At 34.0% G+C, this 13,209-nt stretch overlaps 1 protein-coding gene and 1 long non-coding RNA gene across 2 annotated transcripts in view; one reads left to right on the top strand and one right to left on the bottom strand.

Annotated features, from left to right (window-relative positions):
- LOC134671513 (protein PALS1-like) overlaps nucleotides 1-13,209 on the bottom strand; it is a 254,037-nt gene that overhangs the window by 47,977 nt on the left and 192,851 nt on the right. The gene's annotated exons all lie outside the window — the stretch shown is intronic.
- LOC134671125 (uncharacterized) lies at nucleotides 9,780-12,262 on the top strand. Its single transcript, XR_010099187.1, has 4 exons — nucleotides 9,780-9,900; nucleotides 9,991-10,142; nucleotides 10,257-10,805; nucleotides 11,166-12,262. It is a non-coding gene; the product is annotated as an uncharacterized LOC134671125 (long non-coding RNA).

Raw genomic sequence — 13,209 nt, 5'->3', positions numbered from 1 at the left:
TAAGAAGGTGCATCAGGTGCAACCATTTCAATCGATCGATCAACAGCAGCATTGTAACGCAAATCGCATGCAATTATTGATGAGGTTCATTTTGACAATTCAGGATGCCTAGCCAAGATGACAATCGCTTGCGCTACGATAGCGAAACTCGCTTTGTGTATCTCTATCACGCCCCCATATTAGTGAGATAGTGACAGTTGCGCTTAGTACACTACGGAGCATAAACGATTGGCATGTTGGCTACGCATCCAGGTGCCAAAGGTTACGATTTAATACTTTTAATCGACTTCTAAAAATGAGGAAGATAGCGGTAACGGTATACGAAATATAAAAACATACTGCCGGATTCGAACTTTAAGATACGTCAATTAATAGATCTGCAAACGATATGGATTAGATATGTCAGTGTCAAAAGTGACGTATTTGTTTGAAGAAACGTCACATATGACACTGACATATCTAATCCATATCGTTTCCAGATCTATTAATTGACGTATCTTAAAGTTAGAATCGGGCCGTTAGTCAAAATTGTAACCTGTTTTAGTCTTATAGGAGTTATAGGTAGGTACCTAGGTGTTTTTAGGCACTTAGGTATACCTAACTATAAAAGCTACTAAGCAAGAGGACCAATCCATCCAAATAACAAACTCTTTAAAGAATTCAGTAGGCAATCCGAGATTCCAGCCAAGAAGCATTTTAGACCAGGGAGTTATGGTAACGTTGCGTTTCCATTTCTCCTTCTGAAAGCGTCGAATTCACTCGTCTAAAACATCGTAAGTCACAAAGTAATCTGAGGCACTTACGCCCTTTTTAAAACAAGCATGAGTCATAAAACGTCGGAAGCATCTTCCAAATATTAGGCGCTTGTGTTGTTTTGTTCTAGGGGTGGCTAATAGTTAATGAGCAGGCAATGGTACGCGTTCATTATTAACAGGATGAAGGATTCATATTAATGCTAAAACCGTTTCAATATTTTATCCGGGATTATCATTGTTTTTGGGATTGGATTCGGGAAATGTAGGATGCGGAAATGTACTACTGTATACTATCAAAGGACTTGTCGTTATATTAGGGCAGATACAGATGGACTGCAACCCAACTGCAACTTGTATGGGAATTGCACGCCGTCGTTGCAGTTGGCGTGCATTTTTCTAAACCATAATTGCACATTTATAATGTTTAAGTAACTAGGCATTTAAGCGTATTATGATTATAGTAGAGTTTCTACTTGAAATAAAAACAAATTAAAATATTTTCTGAAAATAATACTTCATCGTACCGCATACCTTCATCGTATCGATAGTTTTAATTTTTGCATATATTTCAATAAAATAAATTTTATCTCATACAAGTCAAATAAAAGGTTCCATTTTGCCGATACACAGACAGTCCACTCATTCATCAATAGATATTATTTAGCTTATTGTAAATGTAGTTTTATTAGGAACTACTAACTAAATATCTCCCAAGTGGGACTTACAACCAATTAATTACATTATGAAATATTCTTTGTTTCTTGTGATCAAGAGTTCAAGACAGATTAAAACGTATAACGCCACCGCGGTGGCCCGTTAAGAGAATTGCTGTTTCGCGACACTTAAGTAGATTCCGCGCTGTCTCAAACAGTTTGTCATCCCATGCCCCTCGGAGCACTAAATAGCCGGAATAGTTTCCGAGCGGTATGCGTCGCGCGCTCACCTTTACCGCATGGTTAAAGTTTAGCTTGAAGAATTCCGGGACTTTGAAACTGTTCAGTTAATCCTTTTGCTGACAAAGCTGGTCTTCAATGGGGTTGGCCGGTCGAAGTATTTAGCCTTTTCTTCCTCGCGTTATCTCGGCATTTTGCCACGGCTCATTAGCCTGGGGTCCGCTTGACAACTAGTCCCAAGAATTGACGTAGACGTTTTTACGAAAGCGACTGCCATCTGACCTTCCAACCCAGAGGGAAACCAGGCTTTATTGGTATTAGTCCGGTTTCCTCACGATATTTTCCTTCACAGAAAAGCAACTGAACCAAACGCGCATTTTCGAGTTTTTAAATTAAATCGGATTGCCATTTAACTAATAATCTATCAACATCACATAGTTACTGCAGATACAGAATCTAAAATCAGCAACACACTAAAAGATTGCCTGTTGCAATTTCTTTCGTTGTTCGTCAGCAACGACGGACCAGGTACCATTAGAATGATGACGTTGCATTTGTAATTTTCTGGGGGAAAATAGAGATTTTCAGGTTGCAGGTTAAAAAATCTTTATAAGTACCTATATCTATTGAATGGCAGAAGCGGAGTTGTTTTTAATTTTTGGATTATATATGGTGTGTCTGACCATGAGGCTTTAAATCCAGGGCTTGATTTGACTCGCTAAACTGAGCTACTTTTACTATGGGACCAACCCTAAAATCGGGGAAATTTTTTTGGCTTTTCCATAGAAAACGTCGACATCTTATCAGCCAAAATGTATGTAAAAGTAAAAAAAAAATTCGGGATTTCGGGGTTGGTGCCATAATAAAAGTAGCTCAGTTTAGCGAGTAGAATCAAGCCCTGGATTTAAAGCCCCATGGTCAGACACACCCTGTATTCATCACTTACTATACCTACGTAAAAAATTTTTTTTTAATGACGTCATGAATGTCTACGTTATTTCATCAACAACACTTTCTGACCCAATTGGTTTGTGAACACTCAAAGTAACAGTTAAATAAGTCAATATACTTACTAGCATTATACTAGTTTAACCTAGAGCTCCAGTTCTATAACCCAAGAACTGAACACAAGCGACAGAACTAGTTTGAAACCACCACAATCCAGTTACACTACGCCGAGACAAATGTGAGACTAGCGGAAAATCGAACAGACGTCATTTCGGAGGACATGTCATGTGAAACGAACTAGGAACATGGTATCTAGTTGCGAAATATTTTCACAGAATATTGGCATAAAATGTTAGAAGTAGGTAGTAGAGTAGTAGGTATCATGGTACAAGTTTATCCGCTAAAGGGGCCCACTGATTAACAGTCCGCCGGACGGTATCGGCCTGTCAGTTAACACAAAATTTTGACAGTTCCGAATAACAGACAGACCGATACCGTCCGGCAGACTGTTAATCACACTGTTAAAAATTATGTAATTTTACATGCAAAAAAATTACATAATCCTGTAAAATTCCCGAAAATCCTGGGAAATTTACGGAAAAATATGACATTTTACGTAATTCTCGTAAATTTTTCATTTTTTCGGTAAAATCAATAATTTTTATGTAGTTTTACATAAAATTTATGTAATAATCACTAAGCCATGAATATTTACATAAAATCTGTAAAATTACATGGAATGTTCGGGATAAATACATTTTGGTATGTATTTTTTACGATTGAAGAGGGAATTTTACTTAGAAATCTCGCAATATTACCTATTTTCGTGAAAAATACATTTTTATGTAAATTGACTTACGTCTTATGTAATATTCCGTAAGATATCAGTAAAATTACAAAAAAACATTATGAAATTTCCCAACATTTCTTTAATTTTACATATATTCTGTTCAATTTACTGTTTAAATGGTCTTTTTACATAACATATATGTAATAATCACTAAGAGATGGAAGTTTACATAACATCTGTAAAATTACATGGAATGTTTGGGACAAATACTTTTTTTTATGTGTTTTTAACAATTAAAAAGAGAATTTTACATAAACATCTCGTAATTTTACAATTTTTTTTTCAAATTACATATTTGTGTAAATTTACTTACGTGTAATGTAATATTCGGAATAATGTCAGGAAAATTACAAACAATAATATAAAATTTCCAAAAAATTCTTTAATTTTACATATTTTCTGTAAATTTACTGTTTAAATGTGTCGCTTTACATAATAAATATATAATAATCACTAAGAGATAGAAGTTTACATAAAATCTGTAAAATTACATGGAATGTTTCGGACAAATACATTTTTTTATGTGTTTATATCAATTAAAATGGGTATTTTACATAAAAATCTCATAATTTTACCTAATTTTGTGAAAATTACATTTTTGTGTAAAGTTACTCACGTCTTATGTAAAATTCCAAAAAATGTCATTAAAATCACAAAAAACATTATGAAGTTTCCCAACATTTCTTCATTTTACATATATATTCTGTAGAAATTACTGTTTAAATGGTATTTTTACATAATAAATATGTAATAATTACTAAGAGATGAACGTTTACATAAAATCTGTAAAATTACATGGAACTTTTGGGACAAATACTTTTTTAATGTGTTTTTAACAATTAAATCGGGAATTTGACATAAAAATCTCGTAATTTTACCATTTTTTACTGAGAAACACATTTTTATTACAATTTACTTACTTCTTATGTAATATTCCGAAAAATATCAGAAAAATTACAAAAAACATAATGAAATTTCCCAACATTTTTTTAATTTTATAAATTTTCTGTAAACTTCCTGTTCAAATGGGTCTTTTTACACGATACATATGTAATAGTCACTAAGAAATGCCCGTTTACATAAATATCTGTAATACTACACTTGATTTTTAACAATTGGAACGGGTATTTTACATAAAAATCTCGCAAATTTATTATTTCTTTTGAAAAATACATTTTTATGTAAATTTACTTAAGTCTTATGTAATATTCCGAAACATGTCAGTAATATTACAAACAATATAATGAAATTTACCAATATCTTCTTAATGGTATACCTACATATTTTCTGTAAATTTACTGGTAAAATAAATAAATAATATATAGGACAATTTTACACAAATTAACCTAGTCCCACAGTAAGCTCAATAAGGATTGTGTTGTGGGCACTTTAGGTATAAATGTATAATCGATACATTCTTGAATACATAGGCAACATCCATAACTCCTGATGAACAAATATATTACGTGATAATAGACACACAAATAAATGCTCTGACCAGGATGCAAACCCGGGACGTCCTGCTTTATAGGCAGGGTCACTATCAACTAATAGGCTAAGGAGGCCGTGAATATGTTTTTTTTTACATATTCAATATGTATTGTATAGTAATCACTAAGACAATGGACTTTTACATAAAATCTGTAAAATTACATGGAATGTCAGGGACAAAAATAATTTTATTATCTACGTATTTTTCTATATTATATAAAGCTGCAATACGACTGACTGATGACACAATTGTTCTCCCAGAAGGAGGTTCGTGGTGTGTTAGACTTTGACAGTTTCATATAGAGGGCGGTCTCGTGATCTCCAGAAAATTCCGACTTTTGGTCTACCGCTTCCGGTCAGAAAAATGTTGGACGGGCCGGCCAAACGGTCAGACCTAGGTGGTGCTCGACCAAATGTCATAGAGGGACCCTGGCAGTTTTTAACGCGGCGCTGAGCTTCGAAACCCAGCGCTGCCGTGTCACGCGCATCTCATGTAACTTTAAAAGTCGAGTTTCGAGATAATTACGTTTAAAGTTTTAAAGATTCAAATGCTGTTATCGTTGACGGTTCGTCGTAATTTTTTTATTTTATCTAATCTACATGTAGGAAATATGGTCACAGACTGGGCCCTTTAATTTTTGTTTCGCATAATTGAATAGTTTTCATTTTATTCGAATTAAATGTTTCCGCATGATCAACTCTTCCATACTATAGTGGTCACACGAAGTCATGTAAGTCAAGTTACATGACATTCGCGTGATCAGACGTGACACGTATTACTATAGGAATATTGTTGTCGTATAAATCAAGCGCTCGGCCAGTCATGCCTAACTCCGGTAACTTAAGAAACGATGTTGATATTTTGGTTGTGTCAGTCATACAACTTAAGTTAACTGAGTTGTGCCTGACGCCATCGGCAAAAAAATGAAGTTACATGAGTTAGCCATATGCTTTTCTCAGTAAATAATGAAGATTTTCAAAATTTTCTTATAGAAGATATATATTTAATGGTTTTTAAGACGATTTAGACTGGTTATTCGTAACTCATGTAACTCGAGTTAACGGAGTTAGGCGTGACACGGCAGAGCGAAGGTCGAAGGCCGAGCTCCGCGTAGGGCCGAAGGCCCGGAGCGTCCTTTTCGATTTCCCAAACACGCGAGGCCGAAGGCCGAGCTGCAGGAATGAAGTGCTCGCAAGCGGGTCTTTTTGTCCTAGCAAAAGTACAACTTTATTTCTTTTTCCCTTTGGAAAACAAACTACTACACAATTACAACAGCAACAACAACATTACCAACAACAACACATCAACAACAGCACCAACAGCAAACAACACGCGTACCGCGGGGAACTTTACATAAAAGTGTCGTGATTTTACCTACTTTCGTGAATTTTTTTTTATGTAAATTTACTTATCTATTATGTAATATTCAGAAAAATGCCAGTAAAATTAAAAACAATACAATGAAATTTTCCAATATTTCTTTAATTTTCTGCAAATTTACTATTTCAATGTGTGTCTTTACATTACATTTTTATTTATTTTATTTCAAACAAGTTAAACAGCATAAAAGTAAAAATACCAAACTACTACTTAACTAACTTAGCGCCACTTGCACCGTCCCACTAATCCGAGGTTAACCGGTTAAACCGTTAATCCAGTGTCAAATTGTACTGGTAACCAAGGTAACTCCAGATTTAACCGGTTAACCCCGGGTTAGTGGAATGGTGCAAGGGGCCTTTAGGGTGGTATTACACCTGTCAAATTTGCATTCAATTTCTTTGTCCAATGTCAGTGCATCTCACTCTCTCATTATTAAGTGTGAGTGATAACAATAAATAAGTACTGTGTGTTTATAACTTTTTTTTATTATTTTGTAAGTGTTTTTATATTTTACTTTTATATTCATATTATAATTAACCTAACTTAAGAAGAAAAATAAATAAAGAGAATAAGTACTAAAAAGTACGGAACCCTCGGTGGGCGAGTCCCACTCGCACTTGTCCGGTTTTTTTCACATTTATGAATTCCTAGCTCTTGCCCGCGAGTTCGTCTGGTAACATACGAGTACCCATTAAGGGTGACTCACGTTAGACCGGGCCGTGCCCGGGCCGGAGCTTCCGGCGCATCGTTTTCTATGGAATGCATCCCGTGTTCGCCTGTCATGTCATAGAAACGTACCTAAGCGCCGGAAGCTCCGGCCCGGATGCGGCCCGGTCTAACGTGAGCGTGAGTTATCCTTTACCTACATACATAGAATAGAACACAAACTACTTAATGCCTAATGGTAACATTCCATTTCTAACCGCAGCTGCATTACTGTCAATTTTACTATGGAAATTGACAATGACAGCGACGCGTTCAGTACCGGTAGTGCAGCTGCGGTTAGAAATGGAATGTTACCATAAAGCTGCTAACAGTGCTAACACATTACCGCACCGCACCAAGGACATTGTCAAGGTTGTTGTCAAGGTCTTACTTATGGGTGCGTCGCAATGACCTTGGTGCGGTGCGGTAATGTGTCCAATGATATGTTTGTCCAATGTCATGGCATCTCACTCTCTCTCTCAAGCAAAATGTGAGACAAAACACACATTGGACAAAGAAACAGAAACTGGACAGGTGGAATACCCTAATACAATTCCGTGAACAAGTTTTAACCTGCTGAGAATGCCGCCCGTGCGGTCGAAATTAAGAAGGTACTTAGGTACTTACTTAGTAAGTAGGTACAGTCACCTGCAATAATATGTTACTCTTCAAAGGCCGCAAAAATATCTGACACGACCTTATCTGTAGAGCCATAAGAGCGTGTCACATATTATTGCGACCTTCGAAGAGTAACATATTATTGCAGGTGACTGTACTTACCTAATTAATTTTAGGCAAAATCGGTTTGTGCTCACACCACATCGTTACTACTAATACCTACTTAAAGATAAATAGATTCATTCATATTATGTAAAGATAGAAATACTTAGTTACTTAATACGAAATCTACATACATATCTAGGTAGGTACCTATTTATTTGGGTTCGTCTTTGACGTCTCTAAAAATAAATATGTCAAATATTCATATCAGACATAGGCATTTTTGAGAAAATTTTACAAGAATAGAATAACTTACAAAAATGTATGTGGTTTGACAGTTTTTATGTCAAAGCGAGGTAAAGTCGCTAATTCGCCACCACCACCTGGCGGGATAAAAAGTTAGTTTTCCTCCCAATTAATTTTTAAGTAAATATGGGATAGGGTAAAATGCCCCAATTAGAAAAAAGGTAATCGATCATGACGTCTCTTTTTATTAAAAAATTAAGTCACAGCAAATATGTTACAAAAAATTATTAACTACATGTAATTAAAAACTACATAAAGCTACAACTAACTACAATATAAACTAAAATTATAAATAAAAACCTGGCTCCAGCTCTGTGCCTTTGGGCAGGGTGCCAAGAAGGCTGGCGGCATTGCCGCGCTGTCCAATTGTATTTTTCCACAGTTTTGTCTTTTCTGGTTCCACTAGGTACGGCCAGGGTTCAGCATCAGCTCAGATCTATGTATACTAATACCTTCTCCCGAATGTAACAAACACTTTTCTGAAAACCACATCAAAATCGGTTCAGCTAAACGCGAGATAATCGCGGACAAATACACCGTGTAACATGAGGAAACCGAAATATTTTAAACCGAATAATTTTAACTGCGTATTCTTGATCATATTTAGAGACAAAAATGTCCTATAAACTTTTTTGAAATTCGCCTAGTTTCAGAGATAATATTAATTAAAAAAAAACAAGTTGTTATTGTTACACAGTGTAAAAGACCTTTTTGATGGTGATGTTGCTGCTATGGGACGTAGTCTAAAATATCCTTCTTGATAGATATCAAAAAGTGACAAGTAACGCTTTGCAAAAAGTAGGTTTTACGAAAAAAAAATGTAAAAATCAATTTTAAGTGAAAAGTTTACCAATCAACATCAAATAACATTTATTTTTATGTACATGTACATTCAAGAAATTGAAAAAACAAAACAACAACAAAAATTTTTTTTTTGGTGAAGTATACCTAAACTCATCTTACATTTTTTCTTTCTTTTGACCTCAGAAATGCGTGGTTAAAGCTATTCGGTTTCCTCATATTACACCGTGTATACTTACAAACATTCCGTGTAGTTTTGGACATATTATAAAAGTTATTCAACGATTAATGCAGGTGGCTGGTAATAGGGCACTTTACCCTATGATAATAAATCTTCCTCGCGCTATCCCAGCTTTTTGCCACAGCTCATGGGAGCCTGGGAACTGCTTGGCAACTAATCCCGGGAATTGGCGTAGGCACTAGTTTTTACAGAAGCGACTGCCATCTGACCTTCTAACCCAGAGGGGAAACTAGGAACACCATGTTTTCCTCTTCACCGAAAAGCGATTGGTAAATATCAAATGATACCTATTTCGTACATAAATTCTTTTCAACTTTACCGTATGATAAGCTCCAAAAAGAAATTAGAAAACTAAGGGATTCAGATAGGTCATTCATTGGCTCCAGGGAACCCCTTAATGTGAATTACAGCATCAAAGTTGGAAGCAACAAAACTTACGATGTTATTTATATGTACCAATGTCAGCAATTATTGGTAAAATTGTGTACCTAATTATTAATTTCGAAAAATAAACTATAAATCTTCAAATATGAATTCATATCCGGTAGCACTCGCGGATTGGACGAATTTTGTGCGGCACTGGCACACACCCAATCACGGATCAATATTATAACGCGCGCCACAGGCGCGCGAGCTACATGGATCACGCGATCGCTAGTCAGGCGCACCCCCCCCCCCCCCCCGCCACGAACCTGTAGCTGCGCAGTTCATGAGTTCACATCAAAATGGCGCTCGCTCACTCGCTGTGCGTAGAACGTAGTACTTGTGTAAACGTGTAAATAAATTGGAGATAGCATACAAGAAAACAGGTAAATATAAGTATTAGATATACCTTTACTTTCTTGCATCGAATATCTAGTGAAATCTGCATTAGACCTCAAAACGTTATGTACTTCCAGAAAGGGTTCGCGGTTCACCTTTTTTGTAACGGTTTCCTCGGCGTCCTTTACAAAGTCCAGTTGATATCGTGTCCTGTCCACGTCCAGGGTGGATCAGACCTGATCTACAAAATCTTGGAGCAGCCGCTTTCGTCGTATGCCATTAAAAAAATGTAAGTATTTATTAGCTAAGTACATCTAAATTTAAAACGATATTAGTACATGCTTGATTGTGTAGGTTAATTAAATAGTCACCAACACTAATAAATTGTGTTATTCTCTTACAGTAAAACATGCCCGTTATTAAAATTTGGTCAGTAGACCAAACAATCAAGAAAGCTGTTCCAATAATGGACCCAACTTTAAAAAATATCATTGAAAAAGGTGAGTAAATCTAAATTAATTTGACTTTTCGTAATGAAATATTTTTTGTGTAATTGTAGAATGTAGTGTATTGTAGAATAGACTATAATTGGATACCTACTGTTAAGCATTAATGTGCTGACTCAAACCACATTTATTTTGCAGTATGATGTCAATTTAAAAATTTGACGCTTGAAGTTGACAAGATAGAGCTGATGCTGAACCCTGGCTGTACCTAGTGGAACTCAGGTTTGGTGCAACATAGGCCCACGCTATTTTGATCATCCGTCACATAGAGGGAGAGCAATACCCAAGATATAATTCATAATCCATTTTCTTCCAGATGAGGTACCATCCTAAATATAGTAGTTCCATTTACTAATCTTATTAACTTTTTCTTTTCCAGGAACCATTAACCAGGGTTCAAGTTGCAGAGCTATCCGAAATAGCTGCGCCTAACATTGTATTTTTAGGTGAGACTTAATTATTATTACAATGATAAAATGCCTTACCTGCGAAGCATAACACTGTATGTTTCATATAATTTATAATTAATCATAATATAATCTATATGAAACATACAGTGTTAAAACGTAAATGTATTGAATAAACCTGTGGCCTTAGTGAAAAAGGGTACAAGTGTCGCGCAGCTTAGTTGTAAAAGGGGCATGGAACTTACACCCTTTTAAAACTGCGCTGCCCGAGACTTGTACCCTTACTCACTAGTAGTGCCACTTAACGTAATACGATAAATTATCTTATTTGAGGAGGAAGTATTAAATTTGGGGGCCTATTATATTACCTGTTTTAACCATTATGTTTTTTGTCCACAGATAATGAAAATATAATTATATTACTTGCTGGTAGAAAAAACGATTGTTAGCGAAACAGATTCTGCCTACGTCGTTACAACTATTGATGGCGGCTTACTGCAACTTGAACATGGAATATCCAGTGGACTGTCAAAACACATTAGAATTTATACAAAGGTATATTTTTATTAAAATAAATCCTAAAGAAGGAAGTCATAAGTAATAGTTTTTGATTTTTAAAAAGCGTTTTTCAATTAAAAGACATGTCAAGATCGCTTAACTTCTTGCAAGTTCTTTCTAATGCTAAAAAAACTAACTATAATTAATGTCAGTAACAAACATTTTCAGACAATTCGTTACTTGAAATGGTATAGGTTTCACGCATTAGATTCACATAGGCCTTATTAACCGAAACTTTTATAAGACTAATTCATAAGAAGTACTTATGTACATAAGATATAATTTATAGTGTCGTATATGTCTTCTACTTTTTGTACTCTGTCACAGAATAAATAATAATAATATGCACGTAGACGTGTATATACGCGTGTGCTCTATAATTTTAGTGTGTGAAATTCAATAAATTTATTTCTTTGTAATTTTGTTTTTTATTAAATAACCTCCAAACTGTAAATTGCTTGTTGTTTGTATATTATGACTGATAAAATTAGTTCGTTTTACATGTTATTAGGCGATATTTCCTAAAGAATTCAATACAAATTTTGTACATTTACATGCTATCGATAATTCTCAGGATTTTGCTATTAGCAAGTTGGTATTTGTTTTCTTATGTACTTTAATAAATGCAGTCTGCAGACAGGCTGCATTAATTAAAATACATAAGAAAAAAAACTAACGAATGGTTAATAACTAAATCCGGAGAATTACCGTAAATGTACAGAATTTGTATTGAATTTTACAGAAAAATATCCCCTAATAACATGAAATATTACCTAATTTTACAGGTAATAATACACAAACAACAAGTAATTTTACCTTGCCCATATTTAAAATCACAGTTTTCTTATGTAAAAATACATAAATTGTATCAGTAATATTACCGAATAAAATGGAAAAATACTTAAAAATCATTAAAAATACATAAAGTTTGTGGTAAAATCACATACGCAAACTGTAATAAAACACAATAATTTTGTAATATTACTGAATAAAAAGTAAATATACTTAAAAAAACATTAATAATAAATAAAGTGTGTAATTTTACAGACGAAATCTGTAACAAAATACATAATAATTCGGTAATATTCCCGAATAAAAAGGAAAAATACTTAAAAAAATCATTAATAATACATGTACTTTGTGTAAATTCACATACGAAATCTGTAATAAAACACATATTACTTCTGTGATATTACCAAATACAATGTAAATATACATAAAGTATCATTAATAATACAAAAACTTAATGTATTTTTACATACGAAATCTGTAACAAAACACATAATAATTGTGTAATGTTACCGAATAAAAAGTAAAAATACTCAAAAAACATTAATAATACATTAAGTTGGTGTAATTTTACACATGAAATCTGTAACAAAATACATAATAATTCGGTAATATTACTGAATAAAATGTAATCATACATAAAAATCATTACTAATACACAAACTTTATGTATTTATACATACGAAATTTGTAACAAAACATACAATTACCCTGTAATATTACCGAAAAAAATGTAAAAGTACGTAAGTGAAATTTTACGGATATGTAAAATTACATAAATGAGATTTTACAGATTATGTAAAATTACATAAGTGAGATTTTTACATATCTGACAGTATGATTATGTAAAATTACATAAATGTAATTTTACATAACCGTCAATTTGTTTGATTATGTAAAATTACATAAATGTAAAATTACATAATAATGAAATCAGGTCGATATGTAAAATTACATACGCCTTGTAAAATTACATAATTATGTAAAAATACAGAAAAGTTAGGGCAACGAAAGTTGCCCTAAAATTATGTAAAATTCCCTGAATATTTTTAACAGTGCAGTGGGCCCCTTAAGAAGCAGAAAATCGAACAAACGC

The sequence above is a fragment of the Cydia fagiglandana genome, chromosome 15 (genome assembly GCF_963556715.1).
Source record: "Cydia fagiglandana chromosome 15, ilCydFagi1.1, whole genome shotgun sequence".
Classification (NCBI taxonomy): Eukaryota; Metazoa; Arthropoda; class Insecta; order Lepidoptera; family Tortricidae; genus Cydia; species Cydia fagiglandana.
This window is presented reverse-complemented; position numbering and strand designations above follow the sequence as displayed.